This window comes from Phacochoerus africanus, chromosome 11, assembly GCF_016906955.1.
Source record: "Phacochoerus africanus isolate WHEZ1 chromosome 11, ROS_Pafr_v1, whole genome shotgun sequence".
In the NCBI taxonomy this organism is placed as follows: Eukaryota; Metazoa; Chordata; class Mammalia; order Artiodactyla; family Suidae; genus Phacochoerus; species Phacochoerus africanus.
The window spans coordinates 35,793,368-35,801,283 of NC_062554.1; the positions used below are offsets into that span (position 1 = coordinate 35,793,368).

General features: G+C 38.3%; 1 long non-coding RNA gene across 1 annotated transcript; it reads left to right on the top strand.

The window, feature by feature from the left end:
• Positions 1–4,034: 4,034 nt before the first annotated feature.
• On the top strand, positions 4,035–7,633 carry LOC125111890 (uncharacterized). Its single transcript, XR_007130964.1, has 3 exons — positions 4,035–4,400; positions 6,131–6,257; positions 7,416–7,633. It is a non-coding gene; the product is annotated as an uncharacterized LOC125111890 (long non-coding RNA).
• Positions 7,634–7,916: the final 283 nt, after the last annotated feature.

A 7,916-nucleotide genomic window follows, 5' to 3' on the forward strand; every position in this document is an offset into this window, starting at 1 on the left:
TAGGAAAGTTCCTAAAAAATGTATGTGCTAATAATTTTTAACCCACTGGCAATTGTGCTCAGGGTTCCTAATTTTTAGCTTATGGGTAGTCATGTTTAGGGTGCAATTAAGCCAGGAAAAAGGACAAGGAAGGACTCTAAGCTGTTCAATTTTAAAGAATTCATTTCTAAAAGAAGCATAAGGACAAGATGCCTGTATTATTATGTCTATCCCTTTGAGAGGGAACCAGGATCCAGCCCCAAGGCTGTACCTATTGTTTCTTGACTGTTCGTCCCTTGTCTTTGCATCCCCTCCATTCTTGATTAGCAACTGTCTAAACCTGTCCCTAGGAACTCAGGGAAGGTCATGGAGGCTAAATGAGGCCTGTTTCCTAAGAACCAAGAATGGGGGACACAGAAAGGCTTTTGTGCCCAGGAGCCCCACAGGGCCTTGCTCAGTTACAGAATCACAGCAGTACTTGTAAAAAACACAAAGTTCCAGACCCCACTAGACACAATGAGTCAGCTAAAAGCAAATAGGAGTTTGAATAGTTTCTCTGAACCCCAATGGATTATAGTGTGTATTTCAAAACCTCTGGGGCCAGAGCCCAACAGTCTACATGCTTAACAAGCAATCTTGCTGCTTTTACAAGTGTTCAACCATTGAATAAAATTATCAACATAAAGCTCTTTAAAAATCTGCTCCAGAGTAACAGTCAAGTTTCTAATGTATTCTGAATTTTTATTTTATGTGAAATGTTTTAATTTTATAAAGTACAAGGGGCAAAGAAGCCAGATAATACAGTGCTCAGATTATCAGATTATTAAAGAGCCCATAAAATTATCTCAAAATAATTCTAATTATTGACATCTCCATATCCCATTTTATAGATACAGCAACTGAAACTTAAAAGCCAAACTGTATAAACTGTTTAAGGAGGAAATAGATTTTGAGTGATTTACATTCATGTCTGTGTTCTTACATGAATAAAAGCGCACAGTTTTATGTTAAAACATATCTATTTACAGTTACATTTTACTTAGGTAGTAAGTACTGCACTTAACAAATTCTATTATTTAATTCCAGCAAAAATGACCCCAGGAGTGATTTTTACATCCTTAATTTTACAAATGTGAAATCTGAGGCTCAGAGTGGTTAAGCAACTTTCCCTAGATCACATAACTAGAACTAGAAGCAGAACTTCAACCCAAAAGCCTACCTGAGTCTTAAAAGCCTGACTCAACAATTAATGATTGAAAGGATGTGAATATTTCGTGGCAAAAGTAGCAGGGCCAAGTGAACACACAAGTTAAACAGTAAATCTGGAGTTCCTGTTGTGGCACAAGGGAAATGAATCTGACTAGGAAACATGATGTTTCAGGTTTGATCCCTGGCCTTGCTTGGGGGTTAAGGATCTGGCATTGCCATGAGCTGTGGTGTAGGTCGCAGACAAGGCAAGCTACAGCTCCAATTTGACCCCTGGCCTGGGAACTTCCATATGCCTGTGGGTGCGGCCCTAAAAAGAAAAAAAGAAGAAAAAAAAAAACCAAAAACCCACAGTAAATCAGTCATATGACAGTCGCAGAATCTTTAGTTCCTTTCTGAGATATACAGATAACAGTATCCAAGGCACATTTTACGAGTTTTTTACCCGTGCTAAAACCCCCACTAAATGGAAGACGTTAACTACAGGGGCAGGTAGAGTAGACCCCAGAACTATTGGAAACTGAGAATTGATAATGTTAACCCCGGTGACACTACAGTGTTCCTCACCATCATCCAACACAAGCTAATCACGTACCCTGTGACTCTCCTCTCTCAACTGGCCTTTAAAAATGCTTTCGTAAAACCCATGGAGGAGTTCAGGTTTTTTGAGCATTAGTGGTTCAGGACTCCTTGTCTGGAAACTCCCAACAAACGCAGAATTTTTTTCCACCACAACTCAGTGTCAGTAAGACTGGCTTTACTGTGTTTGGGTAAGTGGACCCAAGTTTGGTAACATATCAGTATATGGTGATATCCACTCTTTCTTGTCCTTTCTTTAAAATACACCCCACGTGGCCACTCTGCATAGCTCTGCTTTGACTAACAAATTAGTTAAAAAAAGAAAAGAAAAAGAAAAGAAGGAAAAAATTTGCAGTCTTTATTCCTTCTCACCAAAGAGCAGCCAACTAGTATGATTCTGAAAGACAATATCACATAGTAGTTTAAATGGGAGCTCCACAGTTGGACTGCCTAGAATCTTGCCAGCTTTGTGACCTTGACCTCTCTCTGCTTCGGGTTCCTCATCTCTAATGTAGAGATAAAAATATACTTCATCGTTATGGTTGTCATGATGATGAAATGAGATAATGCAAATAAAGCGCTCTAAATAAGTTCTGGCACAAAGTAAGTCCCTGTAAATGTTGGCCATTATGCTAAATAAATGTTTTACTTTAAGGCTTTGCTGCCATTTCTAGCTGCTATGTCATGTTCCTTTGTAAATGAATCGGCCCAGTCTCTTGTGGCCTTACCTTGCCTACCACAGCCTAATAAATGTTAATGGTAAACAACGGCAAACATTGCTTTGCACTGTGGAGTGGCTATCAAATGCTTCTGCTGTCGTGCTAGTAGAGCACTAGTTTTACTCAGGCAAAGAAAGGAGATAACCACATCAGAGTCTGGCCACAATAGGCCTATCTAGAAGGTTTAGCCTTGGGCAAGAAAAAAATTTTATTATTTTATTGCAAGACTGTAATAAAATACAAAACAAATGAGCTGAAGTTAATGCTTTTATAGAACTTGGCTTATCTCCTAAGTGTTGTGGTTCTTAATCCTCTGAGAACGTTAGAGCCCCCTGGGAGATTTTTTAAAATGTACATACATGGGCCCCATCCCTCCAGAGTTCTGATTCACTAGGCCTAGGTGATATTCTGGCATGTTTATTTGAAATTGTTTACCTGTTGATTCTGATGCAAAACTATTGCTCCATGAATTCCTGGCCCTTTTCCTCCCATTCAACAAAAACCAATTTAACTACTAGAATGAAAAAAAAATCAACCATAGTTTTGATGCCTTCTCCATATAACTAGGTATACTAGAGTTGTCTTAGCAAATTTTCCAGTCACGGAAGAAAATGTCTATCATTCATGTTTATAACCATGAAAGTATAAATTATATTCCACTAGGACTGAGCTACCAGTATCTCTGCTAGAGGGAGTTTCTGCTCTTTTAATGAGAATGACAAAAAAAGAAAAAAGCCTTCATGGACAATTTTGTGATTCACTTGCTTCACCTGAAGCTGACTCTCCATTGAGATGTTGAAAAAAATAATGGCACTGCTGTTGTAATTTTTATTTTTCTCTTGGATGCTTTATCCCTTACTTTCTTATTTTAGGATACTTGTCTACTTTCATGTATGAGGCACCCTTGAGTCACTCAGAACTTTGATCTAGGGACAAGAGCAGAAAAAGTGAAACCAAGTCCCCCTAAAACTAACTTCCTCTGCTGAGTTTATGATCAAACTCTCTATCTAAAATGTTATTCCCTTTCTTGTCCCACACTTGTTCCCTCAAGATTATCAAAGAAAAGGGGGGTTTGAAACAGAATAGGACTCTGTGGGGCCCACCTAGATACAAAAGTCTTTTTATGTCCCCCATTTCTTGTTTGTAGGGAAAAAACTTTTCAGCTTTCTAGACATTCCCCGAGTTTTATTTTATTATTATTATTTTTTTGTTTTTTTTGCCTTTCCTAGGGCCACTCCTGCGGCATATGGAGGTTCCCAGGCTAGGGGTCTATTCGGAACTGTAGCCGCCAGCCTACACCAGAGCCACAGCAACGCAGGATCGGAGCCGCATCTGTGACCTACACCATAGCTCACTGCAACACCGGATCCTTAACCCACTGATCAAGGCTATGGATCGAACCCGCAACCTCATGGTTCCTAGTCAGATTCATTAACCATTGAGCCACAATGGGAACTCCCTTCCCTGAGTTCTAAAGGGCAGATTCAAACAGTTAAAATTAGGGGAGTGAGGGAATGCAGAAAAAAAAGACAGTCAAGAAATAATTGCTCATGTTCTAACCCACAAGATTGGACATAATATAGATGTATATTATGACTGGGTCTCTTTGCTGTATAGCAGAAATTAAAGGAAGATGGTAAATCAATGACACCATAACAAATTTTTTTTTTAAAAAAAAGACATAGTAGTGCAGGCATGGGGAAAGTCCAAGTTTCTCCTGAAAATATGCACATACCAATCTGATATGTGCATGTCTCTGAGTTCTTCCATAGGAACTAAGGCCCTCATCCAGGTGGAGGATGCTGACTTCAGGCTGAGCAGAAGCATATGGACCCCAGACTGGCTGGAACCAGAAGGCTGATGACTGAGACTCCTGGAGCACTGCCCAGTTACCTCATCACTAACCAATCAGAAAAGGTCACACACCCTACAGACTCCCCTCCCCAAATTTTGCCCATAAAAGCTCTTCCCCAAAAACTATGGAGAGTAAGCATCTTTAGACCAGAAGTCACCCCATATTCCTTGGTTGGCCCTTAGAATAAACCTTTCTTTGCTCCAAATTCCAACGTTTCAATTTGTTTGGCCTTACTATGTGTCAGGCACTAGAACTTGGGCTCAACAACGTACGGACCAGGAAAAATATAATTCAATTCTAGTCTGTGTAAGTAATATGTAGTTTTTAGTTGCATAAAAAGATAGATGTCATAAATTTAAAAAGACATTTTGGTTCACCTATTTGCTAGGGTCTCCTGAGCCTCAAAATTTCTCCCAATTATCATTGGCTATTTCTCTAACTTCAAAAATTATTGATAATCCTGCCATACTGGCTCAAAGGAAACACTGGCTAAAGTGATCTAGCAAATAAAAATGAGATTTTTAAAAAAGCAATTTATGTGTGCCAACACAATTTCTCATCTTCTTTATCCCAAGTCCACAGAAATCAATTAAGTGAGCAACTTGCGAAGGCTCAATTTCATCTTAGTTGAGTTAATATATAAAGTACTTATGATAGTGTCTGGTACATAGTGAAAACAATGTGGAGATGTTAGTTATTTTAAATTATTATCTTTTAATGATCTTCAGGTATTATTTTATTATTATTCTTGGGCTACAACTAATTTTAGTACCAAAATTTTTAGTACCAAAAATGTGGAATCTCCCCTAGAAATAAATATATGTTATTTACAGTAGGCACTCAATAAATGCTTATTGAAGTGAAGGAAGTTAATGAATTGTGAATTTATAAACACTGCTTTTGAGTTTAAGAGGTGCTTCATAGAGGAGATGCCCTTTCTACAATAACAGAAAGAACAGGTACTCTAAGCGTGGCTGTTATGTGGAATTTTAAGAAATAAAAAATCAAACTTTCAAAGGCACATTGCTCCAGGCTGCTCCATACAGTGACTAATACATTTAAATACATGATCCCATGAACTGCAAAGCTACAGACTTGTACATAACCTGAATACCCACACTGCATGAGTAACAGGGCACTGCAGTGCCGAGCTACTGAGCCAAGAGGAGGCATGCTCTTCAGTGGAGTATTTTTATTGTATGTGGGAAATTCCTGGACATACTAAAGAAAGATATATCAGAGACACTCCCTCCAATGGGCTCCTATCGAAAGTCTGTCCATGGAGTTCCCATCATGTCGTAACTATTTGTTATAGCTATATTTCAGTTGCATCATTTCAATAGCTTCAATAGATTATCAACCCTTTGTTTTATATGTAATCTTTTGCCTGAGATTTTTTTCTCTTCCTCTCGCTCCCTCTCTCTCTCTCCATTCCTCCCTACCTCCCCAATCCCCCCTTTCTGGACTACACGTCCAGCAGAATTCTCATAAATAAACTAGGTCCTGATTTGAATTTTTCACTATATCCACACTGGCCATATAGATTGCTCCCAAAAGCCAACAAAAAGCTGTTCACTGGCAGATTTACCATGGCAAAGAATATAGCATAAGAAAATGGGCCATTATTTTGATGAAAATTGTATGCAAGATCAGAATTATTTAGTCTAGATATCTATTCCTTAAAAAAATATAGATTTTAAGATTTTCCATATGATTCCTGATGCCCATTCACTTTTTTCCCCAAATGGAAAACTATCTTCTTCCTAGTAATGAGAACGGTTTCTCTTTCTAGGAATGGAGACTTATATCCACAATGGACTAGAGAGAAAGGAAGTACTTCCTTGCCATGCTGACCACAGCCTTCCTGATTGCATCCTCCAAGTCGATGCCAGAAGTAACAGAGAACTGGATGTTGCTGAGTATGTTCAGGACTCCTGGACATTGATTCCTTCAAGCCTGACCACCAGAAACATAAATTCTCGTTTTCAGCAGTCTTTAATAACGTTATCAGCAATAGTAGAAAATTTCATTTTTCCGACAAAAACTTTGCTGAAGATGGCTTCAACCTTAGGATCAGCAATAAGCAATTAAAATATTTAATACACTTGAGCTTCCCTAACACCACTGAGATTGAAGTTGGCTGGGCTTTGACCACGAAGAGAAATGATGTCAGAGCCATGTCTAGTCCATTCACAAAGCAAGTGGCATTCCCATCAAGTTTTATGTATTTTAGGTCATATTTGGTGACTTAATTTTTAGTATATGCAATTTTTATTTGTTGTCTATAACAAATATAACTTTTTGTATATATCTTGAATTGTCCTCAAAGTTTATCTTGGCATGAAAACAGACACCTTGTCCTTCTGGAGTTTCACCAAAGGATGTCACTTCAACCTAAGTTGGACAAGTTTCTAGGAAGAAATTATGTAATTTCTTAATCTGATTCATAGCCTGATTTTCTTAGACCCCTGGAAATCTAAGTTTTCTCCTGTCAATTAAATTTGACTGTTCTTCAAAAATGTGAATTTTCTCCTTTTAAAAATATATTCTAGTATAGGTGTTCCCATCATGGCGCAGTAGAAACGAATCTGACTAGGAACCATGAGGTTGCAGGTTCCACCCCCGGCCTTGCCCAGTGGGTCAAGGATCCAGCGTTGCTGTTAGTTGTGGTGTAGTTTGCTGATGTGGCTTTGATCTCATGTTGTTATGGCTGGGGTGTAGGCCAGCAGCTGTAGCTCTGATTCGACCCTTAGCCTGGGAACCTCCATATACCATGGGTATGGCACTAAACAAACAAATACACACACACACATACATATGTGTATGTATGTATGTGTGTGTGTGTGTGTATATATATATATATATATATATATATATATATATATATATTCTAGTATAGAAGTTGCCAGTGATTAAATGTCAATGTCCCTGCTTGAGGCTGTCAATCAGTAATGGCCATTACAGGATGGGTCCATTAAAATTTCCAAGTAGGAGCATCATACACAGTATCAGTCACAACATATTTGAACTGTTACTTTGTTTTCTGACATTATTTTCTTGTTCTTGGATTCCTGCAGGGTCAACCATCTTTTAGAGATGAATTAAACTTTCTTGGACTTGGCTGACAAGAGTGAGAGTCTGAGCACCAGGACTCACCAATGTTTTTGGTCTTCACTGTCATGCGGGAATGACATCTTAAACAAAAATCAAGCACAGAGGAGCCTGACTGGGTGATTGAGATGAGGGGAAAAGGAAGCTTGGCAGAGATTTAATTCTTTATTGGAAACAAACCCAAATATCCATATATTCATATTGTATGTGTGTGTGTATGAATGTACACACGTTTGTGGCTGTCTTTGTTTTTTGGCATTTTTTTTCGTGTAGCTGATTTTTACTCTCATAGCATTATAGTTAGAAAAGATGCCTGATATGATCTCGGTTTTCTTAAATTTTACTGAGACTCATTTCATGTGATACATCCTGGAGAATGTTCCATGTGCATTTGAAAAGAATGTATATTCTACTGCTTTTGGATGGACTGTTCTCTCTCTGTATATATCTATTAAGTCCATCTTATC